The sequence below is a fragment of the Phyllobates terribilis genome, unplaced genomic scaffold, assembly GCF_046119375.1.
Source record: "Phyllobates terribilis strain yellow unplaced genomic scaffold, ASM4611937v1 Scaffold_9__5_contigs__length_417890890, whole genome shotgun sequence".
Classification (NCBI taxonomy): Eukaryota; Metazoa; Chordata; class Amphibia; order Anura; family Dendrobatidae; genus Phyllobates; species Phyllobates terribilis.
In genome coordinates, this window is record NW_027362769.1 from 373,426,098 (window position 1) to 373,446,275 (window position 20,178).

The 20,178-nt window shown below is 46.2% G+C and overlaps 1 protein-coding gene across 3 annotated transcripts in view; it reads left to right on the forward strand.

The window, feature by feature from the left end:
- Positions 1–31: 31 nt before the first annotated feature.
- The window catches only part of LOC141162345 (hexosaminidase D-like), a 48,988-nt gene continuing 28,841 nt past the window's right edge, over positions 32–20,178 (forward strand). For 2 of the 3 annotated variants that reach the window (XM_073648357.1, XM_073648359.1), the window contains exons 1-2: positions 42–127; positions 3,777–3,899. The gene's annotated coding sequence lies outside the window, so the exon portion shown is untranslated. Of the gene's footprint in view, positions 128–3,776; positions 3,900–20,178 lie in introns of all 3 variants that reach the window. The other variant, XM_073648358.1, reaches the window with a different exon arrangement.

Here is a 20,178-nt window from a genome sequence, read left to right on the forward strand (position 1 = left end):
GAAAGGACTCAGGAAAAATGGCCGCTGCCAAGGTAAAGACCGAGAAGTGACAGTTTGTCCTCTAGTGACTGAAGCTATATTTGTTGCCTGGCAACCGGAAAAGACGGTAAAGAACATACGGAAGAAGGTGTGGGGGTTATAATAGAATATGGAGCGTAATAAGGATAATTAACCCCTTCCCTCCTCAGCTAATTTTCGTTTTTGTTCTTTCCTTTTTTTTTTCCTTTTCTTCCAAGAGCTGTAAAGATTTGTTTTGTTATTTTTCCATCCTCATTGCCAGACGAGGTCTTGTTTCTTGTGGGACTGGTTGTATTTTCGAATGACACCGTTCACTTTACCATATAATGTCCTGAAAAACTGGGGGGAAAAAAAAGCCCAAACGTGGTGAAATGGGGAGAAAAAAAACCATTGGTTTTACGGTGTACAATCTGCGGTAAAAACGAGCCGGTAACGCGACTCTCCCGGGCGGTACGATTACGGCAATACCAAATTTTTTTATTTATGTGGTGAAAAAAAAAATAAAATCAGAATTTTATAAAGAATACGACTTTTTGCCGCCGTTTTCCAAAATCCGTAATGTTTTTTTCTGCCGTCGGTGGAGCCGTGTGAGGGGATTGCTGTTCTTTTTTTTAGTGGAGTTTTTATTGATATCATTTTGGTAGATCTGACTTTTTTCGCTTTTCGAATAACAGCAATATCGGCGTCTCTAATTTTTTTTTACTTCTATCGTACGGATTAAATAATTGTATATTTCGATAGACCGGACTTTTGCAGACAAGGCGATACGGAACATGTTTAATTTTATTTATTTATTTATTTTTATTTGAATTCTTTTTTTTTTCTTTTTATTTCATTAATTTTTTTTTAATGATTTTACTAATTTTTAAACCTTTTTTTTTTTTTTAAATGTATATTCTTCTTTGCAGAATCCATTTCTCAACAGTCAGACCCACTGGTGGACACTGACAGAAAAGGACCCCTGTGCAAGGGCAATATGTACAATATGGGCCCTTTGGAGGCCAATAGCTCATCACAATGCACAATTCCACTTATTTTGGAGACTCAATATATACAATTCTACATTGTTCACATGTCCTCCATTTAAACTATATTCCTATAAATATGACATGGAAACTTATATTGTTTAAAACATAGCATTTATTAATAGAATAATTAAAATTACATAAAAATCACAAAAGAGAAAAGGGAAGAGGCCCACATAATAAAGAAGATCAGTCTCAGGGGTATAAAAAGATAAATACAGTCAGAAAATTATCCTAGAAACACCATGTGTTTGGTTATCTTTGACAAACGTTATTGATAACGATATAGCACTGTACCACAGAATAAAGCATTATATGGCTCTCATGGACAGAGGGGGAGAGAGTATAAGTCAATAAGGTGCATATGCATAAAGTGCTAAGTGCCTAGTGCGTCCAGACCCACTCTCCACCCCTCTCCAAGAACCTCCAACATAAAGACCTGTGGTACAAATAAAGAGCTTAATGGAGATAGAACGATTGTCATCGATTAACCAGTCAGATTAACTATTATTATCATGGTGACATACAGTATATAGAAGAGGTGAAATAAGGATACATGATGTGAATACTGACCCGTGAGTACTGACGCGCGTTTCGCCACTGGCTTTGACGAGGATATATTGTGAGACCATTGAGGTAAATATTTAAAGAAAGCCTGACCAATCCTGGGCATACGTTTAATGAGACAGGTGTAACCGTTTGGGGATGTTTGTTTGGTGGGCAGACACATGGTACCATGCTTATAGTTGACCGATCGTGGCATCCACATGCGAGCTGCGTCTAGTGAAAGCGCAGCATCGTATTCGGAGGCAGCGTCGGCATGCATGTCACAGTGGAACGCACGGGGCGGAAGTCACTGTGCCAGTTACTGTGCCTATGCCGTGCGGTTGGACGGACAGATTTGACTGGCTGCAGTGCCTGTGCTGTGCGGTTGGACAGATAGACCTGACCCGTTGCGGTGCCTATGCTGTGCAGTTGGACGGACGGACCTGACCAGTTGCGGTGCCTATGCTGTGCGGTTGGACGGATACACCTGACCGGTTGCGGTGCCTATGCTGTGCGGTTGGACGGATAGACCTGACCCATTGCAGTGCCTATGCTGTGCGGTTGGACAGATAGACCTGACCCGTTGCAGTGCCTATGCTGTGCGGTTGGACGGATAGACCTGACCCGTTGTTGTGCCTATGCTGTGCAGTTGGACGGACAGACCTGACCCGTTGTTGTGCCTATGCTGTGCAGTTGGACGGCCAGACCTGACCCGTTGTTGTGCCTATGCTGTGCAGTTGGACGGACAGACCTGACCCGTTGCAGTGCCTATGCTGTGCAGTTGGATGAATAGACCTGACCCATTGCAGTGCCTATGCTGTGCGGTTGGACTGATAGACCTGACCCGTTGCGGTGCCTATGCTGTGCGGTTGGACGGACAGACCTGACCCGTTGCGGTGCCTATGCTGTGCGGTTGGACGGATACACCTGACCGGTTGCGGTGCCTATGCTGTGCGGTTGGACAGATAGACCTGACCCATTGCAGTGCCTATGCTGTGCGGTTGGACGGACAGACCTGACCCGTTGCGGTGCCTATGCTGTGCGGTTGGACGGATACACCTGACCGGTTGCGGTGCCTATGCTGTGCGGTTGGACGGATAGACCTGACCCATTGCAGTGCCTATGCTGTGCGGTTGGACGGGTAGACCTGACCCATTGCAGTGCCTATGCTGTGCGGTTGGACGGGTAGACCTGACCCATTGCAGTGCCTATGCTGTGCGGTTGGACGGATAGACCTGACCCGTTGCAGTGCCTATGCTGTGCGGTTGGACGGACAGACCTGACCCGTTGCAGTGCCTATGCTGTGCGGTTGGACGGGTAGACCTGACCCATTGCAGTGCCTATGCTGTGCGGTTGGACGGATAGACCTGACCCGTTGCAGTGCCTATGCTGTGCAGTTGGACGGACAGACCTGACCCGTTGCAGTGCCTATGCTGTGCGGTTGGACGGACAGACCTGACCCGTTGCAGTGCCTATGCTGTGCAGTTGGACGGACAGACCTGACCTGTTGTTGTGCCTATGCTGTGCAGTTGGACGGACAGACCTGACCCGTTGTTGTGCCTATGCTGTGCAGTTGGACGGACAGACCTGATCCGGTGCGGTGCCTATGCTGTGCAGTTGGACGGACAGACCTGACCCGTTGATGTGCCTATGCTGTGCGGTTGGACGGACAGACCTGACCCGTTGCGGTGCCTATGCTGTGCGGTTGGACGGACAGACCTGACCCGTTGATGTGCCTATGCTGTGCGGTTGGACGGACAGACCTGACCCGTTGATGTGCCTATGCTGTGCGGTTGGACGGACAGACCTGACCCGTTGCGGTGCCTATGCTGTGCGGTTGGACGGACAGACCTGACCCGTTGCGGTTCCTTACATAATAGGCCAGTTTCCCCTAACTGTGCTATTGTTAAAAAAAAACAAAAAACAAACACGTGGGTCGTGCCACAAATATTTTTGCCAAATTGTGCTCTGTGCTTATCTGTGATGGGTAGAGGGTATTAAAAAAAAATGTGCAGAAACTCGTTGCTTCTCACCTCCAGTTTTCCTTGGCAAAAAAAACTTCATTTCTAGCACTTAAGTCGAATTCTTATGACCCTCGTCTAAAAATCAAACTCTGAGCGGAGACTTGGCAGCGTTCAGCTTCTAAATAACCGTGAGCATCTGGTCTTCTTGTGTTTTTTTCCCCAGAGAGGCTGGCAATAAAGGAAGAAGAAGGCAGCCTGTGCGTTGGAGCATACGACATCATCATCCATAGGAGAAGGGGTTAATAAGCAGGGATCCGGAAACAGGGATGGCCGCCGACAGTCCGTGGTAAGTGATGGTGCATTGACCTCTTGAATCAGAGTCACCAAAATCAATCTAAAGACCGAGATCAGGCGAACGTAGAAACAATTAATCCAAATTTGTTGTAGCGGCGCAGGACAATAGCCGGCGATTTCTGCACATGCAATTTACGTCTGCTTTTTACATCCACAATTAAAAAAATAATAATAAAAGGACAAATGCAGTTTCCTATGTAATCTTTTCAACGGATCCATTAAAAGCAGATGGCGTCCATTTTTTTTTCCAGGCAACCATTGAGTCCTCTGGGCGAGTGATGACCATTTTGAACGAGACCTAAGAGTGTTTGTCACCCGCGTCTGACTCATTATATTCCTTGGGCATAGTCAACCAAATTTTTTTGTTTGCTACCCAATGGTCCTTATTAAAAAAGACAAAACAAAAAAAAACTCATGTCATGACCTTCGCTGGTTCATTTAACACTTTTTATTTTTGCAGATGTGAAAAAGATCTCCAATTTATCGGTATCTATAGTAGGTTCTTAGGCAGGGCCGACGTTCCCCAGTTATTCCTCCTTAATATTTGTGAATAAATTTCCAAATGGGCGTTTCCATTCCCCTTTGTCGTTGGAGTGTGTCCCTACATAGTGAGCAGTGATTGAACAGTGTCAGACAGTGCAGGAACACACCCACGACTGGTAACACCCATTTGTCAATTTATTTACACATTTCCTAGAAGAATTATGGAGGATCGTCATCATTTTTTAGAAAAGATGCTCCAGAATTGTTGTTTTATGAAGAATACAAATCCGGAAACCTGACGGGTCCGCTCTAAAAATTCTACAAAATTGTAAAACTTTTCCGATATATTCAGCACTTTCAAGTTCTGTGCTTACTGTCCAACAGGGAATACACCTTTAAGTAGACCCTAAATGCTGATTTATACAAAGGCAGATTTCTTCCCTGATTGATGTTATAACAAGCTGTTGCTTATTTAACACATAGACCCATGCACTAGTTATGGAATGCCCCTTTAAACAAGATATCTGTTGAAATACTTGATGTCACCACTAGATGGCAGAGTGATGCCACGATCTGATTCTCCGCAGCACAGCGAGCAGTATAACCCCCAGCATCTCCTGTATCTATAGATCTAGGTAGGGTCGGCCTGAGATCTACTGTCAAAAATCCTTTCTATATGTGCAATCTTTTTTTCCATCTCACAACAGCAGCTTTAAAACTGTTTATTATACCCAATGGCGGAGATTCAGCAGTTGGAGGCCCATTGTTTGGAGACCACCACTCTAAACTGTGTGAAGGCTACATTGACTTATTTACGGGGAGCTGCCCACAGACTAAAGCTGGCCATACCCATGAAATGGGTGTCAGCCGAAGGTGCTGATTTCAGAAGGACTGATCTATGGAGGCAAGGATTAGACAGCTTGATTACGACATGCCCCATCCTTTTGTTCTTGGGAGATAAGTCACACATTAGATGAAGCCACTGATTTGAGCTGGGTCAGCCTGATATGAGTAGCAGTTGCGCCTCTTCCTTTCCGTGTTGATACACAATTCTTAGAAGTGTGCGTCATCGGCTTTCTCCTCTCTCCCCATTGAAAACAGGTGAACAGAGTCCTCCCGCTCCCCCATGGTAGACTAGCACATCCAGATCGGCCAAGCATTTATGTGATTTCAATGGGGAGAGGGGAAGAAGCCGCCGTCAGATGCCTCTTTGCAGAACTCAATATTCCCATCCCTCCTCTCCCCCAGCATCATCTGTCTGGGGAGAGTCGGAAGGACCCCCATACACCGGAGATCCTGGGCGAGGCCACAACCGGGTTTTCTAAATGGAAACTTGTTAAAAATTCCTCTAAAGGTTAATGAGCCTGTGATGCATATGTTATCACCATTTGTATATACATATACAGTACAGACCAAAAGTTTGGACACACCTCATTTAAAGATTTTTCTGTATTTTCATGACTTTGAAAATTGTACATTCACACTGAAGACATCAAAACTATGAATTAACACATGTGGAATTATATACTTAACAAAAAAGTGTGAAACAACTGAAAATATGTCTTATATTCTAGGTTCTTCAAAGTAGCCACCTTTTGCTTTGATGACTGCTTTGCACACTCTTGGCATTCTCTTGATGAGCTTCAAGAGGTAGTCACCAGAAATGGTTTTCACTTCACAGGTGTGCCCTGTCAGGTTTAATAAGTGGGATTTCTTGCCTTATAAATGGGGTTGGGACCATCAGTTGTGTTGTGCAGAAGTCTGGTGGATACACAGCTGATAGTCCTACTGAATAGACTGTTAGAATTTGTATTATGGCAAGAAAAAAGCACCTAAGTAAAGAAAAACGAGTGGCCATCATTACTTTAAGAAATGAAGGTCAGTCAGTGTGAAAAATTGGGAAAACTTTGAAAGTGTCCCCAAGTGCAGTTGCAAAAACCTTCAAGTGCTATAAAGAAACTGGCTCACATGAGGACCGCCCCAGGAAAGGAAGACCAAGAGTCACCTCTGCTTCTGAGGATAAGTTTATCCGAGTCACCAGCCTCAGAAATCGCAGGTTAACAGCGGCTCAGATTAGAGACCAGGTCAATGCTACACAGAGTTCTAGCAGCAGACACATCTGTTCAACAACTGTTAAGAGGAGACTTTGTGCAGCAGGCCTTCATGGTAAAATAGCTGCTAGGAAACCACTGCTAAGGACAGGCAACAAGCAGAAGAGACTTGTTTGGGCTAAAGAATACAAGGAATGGACATTAGACCAGTGGAAATCTGTGCTTTGATCTGATGAGTCCAAATTTGAGATCTTTGGTTCCAACCACCGTGTCTTTGTGCGACGCAGAAAAGGTGAACGGATGGACTCTACATGCCTGGTTCCCACCGTGAAGCATGGAGGAGGAGGTGTGATGGTGTGGGGGTGCTTTGCTGGTGACACTGTTGGGGATTTATTCAAAATTGAAGGCATACTGAACCAGCATGGCTACCACAGCATCTTGCAGCGGCATGCTATTCCATCCGGTTTGCGTTTAGTTGGACCATCATTTATTTATCAACAGGACAATGACCCCAAACACCTCCAGACTGTGTAAGGGCTATTTGACCAAGAAGGAGAGTGATGGGGTGCTACGCCAGATGACCTGGCCTCCACAGTCACCAGACCTGAACCCAATCGAGATGGTTTGGGGTGAGCTGGACCGCAGAGTGAAGGCAAAAGGGCCAACAAGTGCTAAGCATCTCTGGGAACTCCTTCAAGATTGTTGGAAGACCATTTCCGGTGACTACCTCTTGAAGCTCATCAAGAGAATGCCAAGAGTGTGCAAAGCAGTCATCAAAGCAAAAGGTGGCTACTTTGAAGAACCTAGAATATAAGACATATTTTCAGTTGTTTCACACTTTTTTGTTAAGTATATAATTCCACATGTGGTAATTCATAGTTTTGATGCCTTCAGTGTGAATGTACAATTTTCATAGTCATGAAAATACAGAAAAATCTTTAAATGAGAAGGTGTGTCCAAACTTTTGGTCTGTAATGTATATATACTGTGTATATGCTCTGCACACAGGCCGGTAGCAGATAATGCAGGGTGTGTGCTTTTCGATGATTGCCAGTTCCCGGATCAGAGCTGGTAGTAATAGCAGTAATAAAAGCGAAGTATAAAAGAGCCAGCAAAGAAAAATCTTTGAAAACGTTATTTTTTTTAAGGAGCTTTAAACAATAAAAATAGATTTAAAAGCCGTCAATATAATCCAGGAATGTGGCCGTGTGTCGCTGGGTTGTATAGACGGCTCTTATATATGCTTGTGAAAGAAAAATTACTATAAAGACATTTTTCTTCTGCAAACGCAGGAGCAGAGACGAACGTTCTTGTGGTTGGAGGGGTTGGGAGAGAGGGACCTGGCGGCCGAGCGACAGTTCGGCAAACATCTGTTTAATTTGTTTGGGGTGCTTGGCAAGGACTTACAGTTGTGTTCAAAAGTTTACATACCCCAGCAGAATTTCTCCTTTCTTGGCCTTGTTTCAGAGAATATGAATGATAACAAAAAACCTTTTTCTCCATTCATGGTTATTGGTTGGGTGAAGCCATTTATTGTCAAACTACTGTGTTTTCTCTTTTTAAATCTTAATGACAACCAAAAACATCCAAATGACCCTGATCAAAAGTTCACATACCCTGGTGATTTAGGCCTGATAACATGCACAGAATTTGACACAAATGGGTTTGAATGGCTACTAAAGGTAACATCCTCACCTGTGATCTGTTTGCTTGTAATCAGTGGGTGTGCATAAAAGCTGAGTGAGTTTCTGGGATCCAGACAGACTCTTGCATCTTTCATCCAGCCACTGACGTTTCTGGATTGTGAGTCATGTGGAAAGCAAAAGAATTGTCAACGGATCTACGGAAAAAGGTGGTTGAACTCTATAACACAGGAAAGGGATACAAAAAAATATCCAAGGAATTGATAATGCCAGTCAGCAGCGTTCAAACTGTTATGCACACGCCCGGACTGACTGGCGTGTGCGTAATTTAGTGATTCCACTGTGCTATGAACCAGAGTGTGCCTGGAGGGGCGTAACTAAGTATCTACCCGATCCGACCAAGGTCGCACGACGGCTAATGACGCCGTGCACCAGGGAGGAACTGAGCATAGGGACCAGGTGCTACTTCAGGCCAGACCCCGGATACGGCTGTTGACCCACACCGGGGAATACAGGAACAGGCAGGTTAGGCTGGCACACAGACAGGTGGGTATTGGCAGGCACGGCTGGCATGCAGACAGGTGGGCACTGGCAGGCACGGCTGGAGTGCAGACAGGAGGATACTGGCAGGCACGGCTGGTGTGCAGACAGGAGGGTACTGACAAGTACGGCTGGCGTGCAGACGGGGAGGTACTAGCAGGTTGGAGCACAGGCTGGATAGGGTCCAGTACAGACTGGGATTCAGGAACAGAACCGCAGATGCGGTAGACAAGCAGAGCAGAGAGGTACCGCCGGAGCAGTGAGCAAGCAGAGCAGGGAGAAACCGCTGGAGCGGTGAGCAAGGCAGAGCAGGCAGGAACCGCCGGAGCGGTGAGCAAGGCAGAAGAGTCAGGAACCGCCGGAGCGGTGAGCAAGGCAGAGCAGGCAGGAACCGCCGGAGCGGTGAGCAAGGCAGAGCAGGCAAGAACCGCCGGAGCGGTGAGCAAGGCAGAGCAGGCAAGAACCGCCGGAGCGGTGAGCAAGGCAGAGCAGGCAGGAACCGCCGGAGCGGTGAGCAAGGCAGAGCAGGCAAGAACCGCCGGAGCGGTGAGCAAGGCAGAGCAGGCAGGAACGGCCGGAGCGGTGAGCAAGGTAGAGCAGGCAGGAACGGCCGGAGCGGTGAGCAAGGCAGAGCAGGCAGGAACCGCCGGAGCGGTGAGCAAGGCAGAGCAGGCAGGAACCGCCGGAGCGGTGAGCAAGGCAGAGCAGGCAGGAACCGCCGGAGCGGTGAGCAAGGCAGAGCAGGCAGGAACCGCCGGAGCGGTGAGCAAGGCAGAGCAGGCAGGAACCGCCGGAGCGGTGAGCAAGGCAGAGCAGGAAGGAAACGCCGGAGCGGTGAGCAAGGCAGAGCAGGCAGGAACCGCCGGAGCGGTGAGCAAGGCAGAGCAGGCAAGAACCGCCGGAGCGGTGAGCAAGGCAGAGCAGAGAGAAACCGCCGGAGCGGTGAGCAAGGCAGAGCAGAGAGGAACCGCTGGAGCGGTGAGCAAGGCAGAGCAGAGAGGAACCGCCGGAGCGGTGAGCAAGGCAGAGCAGAGAGGAACTGCCGGAGCGGTGAGCAAGGCAGAGCAGAGAGGAACTGCCGGAGCGGTGAGCAAGGCAGAGCAGAGAGGAACCGCCAGAGCGGTGAACAAGGCAGAGCAGAGAGGAACCGCCGGAGCGGTGAGCAAGGCAGAGCAGGCAGGAACCGCCGGAGCGGTGAGCAAGGCAGAGCAGGCAGGAACCGCCGGAGCGGTGAGCAAGGCAGAGCGGGCAGGAACCGCCGGAGCGGTGAGCAAGGCAGAGAGGACAGGGCTCTGTTCACACTGAACAGACTGGAAGGGAAAAGCTGAAGCAGATACACTCAAGGTACTTGCAGTGAAGTAGCGAGTGGACTCTAAACTCACAAACAGAAGTACAGCGACAACGAGTAGGAGTTAGGTGCAGGTTCAGATTCTGCAGAAAAAGGGAAGGTATGGACATAGAGAAAAACAGGTAACAGGCTAGGAGAGTGTTCAGACAGGAACTGAGTGTTCAGACAGGAACTGACACTGCAGCAAGATACAGGAGCGAGTCTGGGTATGCGGCCACCAGAATGGCGGACAAACAGGCTAGAAGACACAGATAACAGGTCTGGGTATGCGGCCCCCAGAAGGCGGGACGAACAGGCTAGGAGCGTGTTCAGACAGGCCTGGGAATACAGCCTCCAGGAAGGCGGACAAGCAGGAAAAACAGAACAGGACCTGGCACATTCAGAGTCAAGGAGCACACTGAATGTTAGAGTTGCTCAGGCACCAGCTTCCAGGTGGAGCTGGTTTAAATATCCAGTGACAGACAGCAATAGGCTGAGGACGCATTAGGGGTGTGCCCACAGCAGCTACAAAAAACAGGAAGTAACCGGGCCGCCGCCCTAAGCAGTCAGAACAGACACAAACGGACAGCATGAATAGAAGCCAGGCTAGCAGACTGGACTGAAGATCAAGTTTGCAATCTTGCATAGGGAGAGATGGTGCACCATGCAAGCCCGTCACCAGGTATGTTACACAATCTGTGATTGACAAATAGAAAAACAGGGACTCTGTAAAAACCAAACCACGATCAGGTAGACCAACAAAAATTTCGGCCACAGTTGACAGAAAAATTGTTCGGGATGCAAAGAAAAACCCACAAATAACATCAGCTGAAATTCAGGACTCTCTGAAAACTAGCGGTGTGGCTGTTTCAAGATGCACAATAACGAGGAACTTGAAGAAAAATGGGCTGCATGGTCGAGTCACCAGAAGAAAGCCATTACTTCACAAATGCCACAAAGTATCTCACCTACAATACGCCAAACAGCACAGAGACAAGACTCAAAACTTCTGGAACAAGGTAATTTGGAGTGATGAGACCAAAATTGAACTTTTTGACCACAAGCATAAAAGTTACATTTGGGGAGGTCAACAAGGCCTATGATGAAAGGAACACCATTCCTACAGTAAAGCACGGAGGTGGATCACTGATGTTTTGGGGATGTGTGAGCTACAAAGGCACAGGAAACTTGTTAAAAGTTGAAGGAAAGATGTGGAGGCAAATTTGCCCTCATCAGCTCGGAAGCTGCGCATGGGACGTACTTGGACGTTCCAACATCACAACGATCCAAAACACAAAGCCAAGTCGACCTGTCATTGGCTACAGCAGAACAAAGTGAAGGTTCTGGAGTGGCCATCTCAGTCTCCTGACCTCAATATCATTGAGCCACTCTGGGGAGATCTCAAGCGCGCAGTTCATGCTAGACAGCCCAGGAATTTACAGGAACTGGAGGCTTTTTGCCAAGAAGAATGGGCAGCTTTACCATCTGAGAAAATAAAGAACCTCATCCACAACTAACACAAAAGACTTCAAGCTGTCATTGATGTTAGAGGGGGCAATACACGGTATTAAGAACTGGGGTATGTGAACTTTTGATCAGGGTCATTTGGATGTTTTTGGTTGTCATTAAGATTTAAAGAGAAAACACAGTAGTTTGACAATAAATGGCTTCACCCAACCAATAATCATGAGTGGAGAAAAAGTTTTTTTGTTATCATTCATATTCTCTGAAACAAGGTCAAGAAAGGGAAAATTCTGCCGGGGTATGTAAACTTTTGAACACAAGTGTATATATTGATGACCTATCCTCAGTATATCAAATCGGAGGGATCCGACATCTGGCACCCCAACCGATTAGCAACTCGGCTTCTGCTGTAAACAGCGTACAGATGTAGAACAGCACAGCTCTGTACGCCACATACAATAGGAGCTGAGCTGCATTATCAAGGAACGGCCACTAGACAGTGTACGGAGCTGTGCTGTTCTGGCTCAGTACACAGCCGCCAAGGGAGCTACATACAGCTGATCGGTGGAGGTGGCGGGTGTCGGACCCCCATGGATCTGATATTGATCACCGTAGGATAAGTCATCAATATATATAAGTCCTGGACTACATGTGGTTTGTGAGATATTTTTGGTTGGCAATGAAAGGATTAATATATATATATATGTAGATTGCTTCACTCGGCTTCTTAAAGAGGCAGTCACAGGAACTGTTTCTGTTTAAAGTACGGCTGATTTATTGCAGTCCTCATAAATCACATCACCAGAAAACATAAATATGGACTTTGTCCAGCAGAAAGTAAAACATAAAACAACAAGTCCATACAATAGTGCTGTTTAGCCCACTTGGCTTAGAGTTCAGCATCCAAATCCTTTAGCAAAGGAATTCACACCAGGAGACCTGCAATCTCCATATTTCCAGCATGTGTGCTACAAACAGCCCAGAGATCTCACCTCCAGCCCACCACACCCTAAATGCTCTGCAAGGCTGTGTTTTTCTATCCTCCCTTTCTACAGGTGCTTTAATCAACCTAGGACCAAGATGGTGGTTTAACCTACTCGTGTGCTGGAAAGTTTTCACTATTCACAATCACTGCAGCTATCAATATCAGAGCTACACATCCCTCTCTCCAGTAACCTGCCAGTGACTGTCACAATATATATACACTGCTCAAAAAAATAAAGGGAACACTCAAATACCACATCCTAGATCTGAATGAATGAAATATTCTCATTGAATACTTTGTTCTGTACAAAGTTGAATGTGCTGACAACAAAATCACACAAAAATCATCAATGGAAATCACATTTATTAACCATTGGAGGCCTGGATTTGGAGTCACCCACAAAATTAAAGTGGAAAAACACACTACAGGCTGATCCAACTTTGATGTAATGTCCCGTGTGGCCTCCACGTGCCTGTATGACCTCCCTACAACGCCTGGGCATGCTCCTGATGAGGTTGCGGATGGTCTCCTGTGGGATCTCCTCCCAGACCTGGACTAAAGCATCCGCCAACTCCTGGACAGTTTGTGGTGCAACGTGACGTTGGTGGATGGAGCGAGACATGATGTCCCAGATGTCATCAATCGGATTCAGGTCTGGGGAACGGGCGGGCCAGTCCATAGCTTCAATGCCTTCGTCTTGCAGGAACTGCTGACACACTCCAGCCACATGAGGACTGGCATTGTCCTGCATTAGGAGGGACCCAGGGCCAACCGCACCAGCATATGGTCTCACAAGGGGTCCGAGGATCTCATCTCGGTACCTAACGGCTGTCAGGCTACCTCTGGCGAGCACATGGAGGGCTGCGCAGCCCTCCAAAGAAATGCCACCGCACACCATTACTGACCCACTGCCAAACCGGTCATGCTGAAGGATGTTGCAGGCAGCAGATCTCTCTCCACGGCGTCTCCAGAATCTGTCACGTCTGTCACATGTGCTCAGTGTGAACCTGCTTTCATCTGTGAAGAGCACAGGGCGCCAGTGGCGACTTTGCCAATCCTGGTGTTCTGTGGCAAATTCTGTGGAATTATATACTTAACAAAAAAGTGTGAAACAACTGAAAATAGGTTTTATATTCTAGGTTCTTCAAAGTAGCCACCTTTTGCTTTGATGACTGCTTTGCACACTCTTGGCATTCTCTTGATGAGCTTCAAGAGGTAGTCACCGGAAATGGTTTTCACTTCACAGGTGTGCCCTGTCAGGTTTAATAAGTGGGATTTCTTGCCTTATAAATGGGGTTGGGACCATCAGTTGTGTTGTGCAGAAGTCTGGTGGATACACAGCTGATAGTCCTACTGAATAGACTGTTAGAATTTGTATTATGGCAAGAAAAAAGCAGCTAAGTAAAGAAAAACGAGTGGCCATCATTACTTTAAGAAATGAAGGTCAGTCAGTCCGAAAAATTGGGAAAACTTTGAAAGTGTCCCCAAGTGCAGTTGCAAAAACCATCAAGCGTTACAAAGAAACTGGCTCACATGAAGACCACCCCAGGAAAGGAAGACCAAGAGTCACCTCTGCTTCAGAGGATAAATTTCTCAGAGTCATCAGCCTCAGAAATCGCAGGTTAACAGCAGCTCAGATTAGAGACCAGGTCAATGCCACACAGAGTTCTAGCAGCAGACACATCTCTACAACAACTGTTAAGAGGAGACTTTGTGCAGCAGGCCTTCATGGTAAAATAGCTGCTGGGAAACCACTGCTAAGGACAGGCAACAAGCAGAAGAGACTTGTTTGGGCTAAAGAACACAAGGAATGGACATTAGACCAGTGGAAATCTGTGCTTTGGTCTGATGAGTCTAAATTTGAGATCTTTGGTTCCAACCACCGTGTCTTTGTGCGATGCAGAAAAGGTGAACGGATGGACTCTACATGCCTGGTTCCCACCGTGAAGCATGGAGGAGGAGGTGTGATGGTGTGGGGGTGCTTTGCTGGTGACACTGTTGGGGATTTATTCAAAATTGAAGGCATACTGAACCAGCATGGCTACCACAGCATCTTGCAGCGGCATGCTATTCCATCCGGTTTGCGTTTAGTTGGACCATCATTTATTTTTCAACAGGACAATGACCCCAAACACACCTCCAGGCTGTGTAAGGGCTATTTGACCAAGAGGAAGAGTGATGGGGTGCTACACCAGATGACCTGGCCTCCACAGTCACCAGACCTGAACCCAATCGAGATGGTTTGGGGTGAGCTGGACCGCAGAGTGAAGGCAAAAGGGCCAACAAGTGCTAAGCATCTCTGGGAACTCCTTCAAGATTGTTGGAAGACCATTTCCGGTGACTACCTCTTGAAGCTCATCAAGAGAATGCCAAGAGTGTGCAAAGCAGTCATCAAAGCAAAAGGTGGCTACTTTGAAGAACCTAGAATATAAGACATATTTTCAGCTGTTTCACACTTTTTTGTTAAGTATATAATTCCACATGTGTTAATTCATAGTTTTGATGCCTTCAGTGTGAATGTACAATTTTCATAGTCATGAAAATACAGAAAAATCTTTAAATGAGAAGGTGTGTCCAAACTTTTGGTCTGTACTGTATATATACACAGTTGAAACCAGAACTATATAAAAAGACACATCTGCATGTTTTTCTCAATATCTGACATGAAATCAGAATAAACGTTTCCCTTTTTAGGTCAATTAGGATTACCATAATTTTTAATATTTGCCAAATTCCAGAATAATGAAGGAGAGAGAATGTTTTAAGGCATTTTTATTACTTTCTGCAAAGTCAAACCTTTCCATACATTTCATTAGTATTTGGTACCATTGCCCTTAACTGAATGACTTGGGTCCACGTTTGGGATTTCCTTCCACAAGCTTCTCACAATAGTTGGTCGGAATTTGGGCCGATTCCTCCTGACAGAACTAGTGTAACTGATCCAGGTTTGTAGGTCGCTTTGCTCGCTCTAGCCTTTTCAGCTTTGCCCATAAATTTTCAATATGGGCATTTAATTTATGCTTATAGTTTTCTCTCTTACCCAACTTAGACTATTTAGTGCTGATGCATCACACACAAATCGGTTTACAAAAATATTTAAATACAGGTTGTAATGTAACAAAATAGGTAAAATGCCAAGGGGGTGAATACTTTTGCAAGCCACTGTATGTTTAATATCCCCTGGTGCATCACATGCTCTGAAACATCTATCTGTTAGGGCATACTATGTCCCAAAATAACTATGTAGAAGTTTAAGAGATGTTTCAGTGAGTGAAGTCTGATTGCAAACCTATGATAACGTATCACAGCAATGGTACCATCTATCACAGGTGTCACGGCACTGTTTCAGGAAATCCCAGGGCAAAGGGATTCCCTATTCCTCTAAGCTAGAGGGTGCCCTAGTCTGTCCCTCTCCCCCAGATTACTTCTGATGGTGAAGACACCGGCGTCACGTGCCTTGCTATGCTCCTATATCAACCCTTATCTGTCCCCTACCCCACCTAGGGAGGTGGGAAGCTGAAGTGTATAGGAATACACTAACCAGACAAACAATGGAAGATGGACAGGGATAAATGAAAATACCAATCATACAAAATGCACTCACAAAACAAACCAAATAGGAGAGGATGAGGATGTGCACACAGATAAATCACCAAGCAACAGTCTTCTGAACAGATCACCAAACGCCACCTCCAACCACAAACTACACATCCAAATCCAGAACCAGGCAGTATGAACTAACACTGGCAATCCCTAAGTACCAGATGCAAGAATATATAGCAAAGGGGAGTGGCCAACACTGAACAGCTGAGACCATCTAAGCAGGAAAGCTCCAGGAGCTCTCAACAGAACAGATTAACCCTTGCACTGCTAGCAAGGAAAAAACCTGCACTGTTTAATACGATGCGAAAGTGCTTCTAATTAGTGCAGGAGTACGTGAAATAAGACACCGCTGTCTTCTGGTCCCTCTCTGTTGCGGTATCCCCGTGAAACCAGATCTTCTTCCCATTGTACCATGAATCCCATTTTCTTATTATTGGGAGAATTAAAGATAGAATGAAGTAGTGAGATTGTCCCACGCCCAAAGGATCATAAAGCTTTTTTGTTCAAAGGCTGTAGATACAGGAATAGTCCTGGTAGCTGGGTTCTTCTTGGCAAAATGTAAAAATTGGTTAATACGCACCATTTCTCTTAGGGGTGGGTTATATTTTTGGGTAAATTCTTGTCTAGAAATAAGAGTATTAGTAGAGGACCAAAGAGGTTTCAATATAGTTATTTTTTTTTAAATTTCCACCATCTATAGGAATTTGTTTGTAGACCAGGAATACATACTGGATTATTAAATAAATATAATAGTGGAGAGAGATTGGATTGTTTTTTCCATAATGTTAGAGTGTGAAAGATGTATGGGGCGATCATTGCCATATTAGAGAGCTGTGGATTTATCTACCACAAAAGGCCTGAAATAGAATACGGGGCTAGGACTGATTACTCTAGGTTTACCTGTAGCACCAATGCTGACACCTCTGCATGGTTCCCCTTCCTCCTCCATGCAGGGACGCCAACATTCTCACCACTCTGGCCACGCGGTGACCTCCCCGACTCCTGCTTTCTGTGCACACTGAACAGGCTTCCCAGCTGCACATCTAATGCGCGCTCCCCTGTTCTTAACGGGGCAGCACGCGCACCTGGAAGATGCCTCCTCCAAATAGCTGGGAGGCATCTTGCATAAAAGGCTCCCTCCCCAATAGGGAGGTGCTTGAGCAACCATGTAGTTTTCCTACATGTCCTGTGTGCAACTGTATGTTGCCGGGTCCCTCGTCCTAATCTAGTTAAGTTAGTTTGTTATCCTGTTCCTGTATTCCCGTTACCCTGAAGCCGGTCCGGTGGTACCTGAACCCAGAAGCTGCATTGGCAGTACCTGAACTCTGTAGCCGCATCATCGGTATCCGAACCCTGAAGCCGCACCTCTCTGAACCGGTTCCTAATCCAGTCTTGTCTCTGACTCTGAGTCCAGTCCATGTCAGCGAGCCCGACCCTTGGAGTCAGCAGCTGCAGTACCGGGGACTGCCTAGGAGTGGCTCCCGGTGGCTACCTGCAGCTCAGCCTGACTCCACCATCAGGAGCTCCACTGAACACCAGGTAGCTGCCCCTCCTAGGAAAGCCCGGCCCCATGGCACAGTGGGTCCACGAACCAAGTGCGCCACCTGCGAGCGTGACATTACCAATCTAGGCACATTACTAAGGGAAAAGACTGTGGATTATTAGCCAAGTTGTGCAGCTTTAAAATTTAAAGCAAAATTGGGAAGGGACATCCCTCCTAGTCTTCTGTGGATAAACATCGTTCTCAGGGCGAGTCTGTAACCTCAATGTATTAAATATATTAAAGCACCACTCCAGCGTTTGTTTTTTAAGCACTGGAGTAGCGCTTTAAGTGTAAGCCCCCTGTCCCAAGTAATGTGCTCACCTTCCGGTGTCTTCCCCGGTTTTCAGCGCTGCCCCGGTCTCATCTTGTGTGCGCAGCTTCCGGTAATATTTTTATTGCCCCACTTGAGTGGTGCTTTAAATGTAAGTTCCCTGCCCCCTATCTCATACTCTCCTGCCGCCACCTTCATCCTTTTCCAGCATTGCTCTCTTCGGTCTCCAGCGAAAAGTGACCTGCCGGCAGCTCCAGTGTTTCAGGGGGTGGCGCGTAGGTCACAGGTCACTATTCAATGCAAGTTCAATACTCGTTCTGCCTCTCATCTGTATGGGGGACTATGTGGGGCCATTATTCTGTATGGAGGACTATGTGGGGCCATTATTCTGTATGGAGGGCTGTGTGGGGCCATTATTCTGTATGGAGGACTGTGTGGGGCCATTATTCTGTATGGGGGACTATGTGGGGCCATTATTCTGTATGGGGGACTAGGTGGGGCCATTATTCTGTATAGAGGACTATGTGGGGCCATTATTCTGTATGGGGGACTATGTGGGGCCATTATTCTGTATGGGGGACTATGTGGGGCCATTATACTGTATGGAGGACTATGTGGGGCCATTATTCTGTATGGAGGACTATGTGGGGCCCATTATACTGTATGGGGGACTATGTGGGGGCCCATTATACTCTAAGGGGGACTATGTTGGGCCCATTATACTGTATGGAGGACTATGCGGGCCCATTATTTTTTATGGGGGACTATGTGGGGCCATTATACTGTATGGGGGACTATGTGGGGCCCATTATACTGTATGGGGGACTATGTGGGGCCATTATTCTGTATGGAGGACTATGTGAGGCCCATCATACTGTATGGAGGACTATGCGGGGCCATTATTCTCTATGGAGGACTATGCGAGGCCCATTATTCTCTATGGCGGACTATGTGGGGCCATTATACTGTATGGGGGACTATGTGGGGCCCATTATTCTGTATGGAGGACTATGTGGGGCCCATTATCCTGTATGGAGAACTATGTGGGGCCCATTATACTGTATGGGGGACTATGTGGGGCCATTATTCTGTATGGAGGACTATGTGAGGCCCATCATACTGTATGGAGGACTATGCGGGGCCATTATTCTCTATGGAGGACTATGTGAGGCTCATCATACTGTATGGAGGACTATGTGGTGCCTATTATATTGTTATGTCGGAAGGAACCTGTTAAAAAATTGTTAATTGTGCCTAATTACGGTAATTGTGGTGGCTTTAATTTGAGTTAGATTATAATCAGTTGGTTTTTTTTGCACCTTTTCCTGTTTTAATTGATTTTTAATATATTTATTTTTTTATTTAATAAAATTAGTATTTTTTGAAACAATTGTGTCACTTCTAGTTGTTGCCAGGAAGAAATGTACGCCTAGTGAATGCTTTTTGATTATTTACTAATAGTAAGAAGTGCCATTTATCTATTTTCATGTGAAATTACTAAAGGACATTTTGTGATATAAACTGGGTTTTTCACACAGGCACATGGTCTGAATACAATGGGTGTGCGTGTGTCCTTATTTGCAGTCCTTAAAAAACGGACTGCATACGGACATAAAAAACGGACGTGTGAAGTTAGGAGTAGTTAGCGGTATAGAAAACCTGTTTTTGGCCGCCCAGGGTACGGAGCTCAGCTAGACATGTCTGTTCCTGCCGAATGCCGCACATGCGCCTTTTCAATAATCTATGGGTGAAAAATATCAAAAGAATACCAAAGAAATTGGCTGGTCATCAAGACTCCTCCTGGCCCCGTCATTAACCCCTTCCCACACCTTGGAGTACATGGATGTCGCTGACTACACGGCAGGTGCCGGTTGTGTTATACAGCCTGCACCTGCCTTTTACAGCAGCGACTGGAGCCGGCTCTGATCGCTGCTGTTAATCACCGACAGTGGCATTTAAATGGTTCTGTTGCCCGTGCGCATGTGTTTTTTTTTTTTACCATTTCACTGCACTTAGTATTTTTTTTCTTTCGTCTTTCAGTACATAATACTATAAAGTGAACTAGGTTATTTAAAACTACAACTTTACCCCGCAAAAAAAAAACAAGCCCTCATACGCCAATGTGGAAAATAAAAAAGTTTTGCCTCTTGGAAGAAGAGGAATAAAAATGCAGAAATAAAAAATGGCCTTTTAATAGCAATAAAAGTCTGGTTAGCCTTCCTGGGTGCGGACCTAACCCTTGTACAGTATATATATATTTTTTTTAGTACAGAAAAGTTGTCAGAGAGGTCAGTGATGCCCATGAGTGTCGCTTAGTGAATAAACCCGTGCAGCGCTGCTGTCACCGTCCAGTGTCCGGCA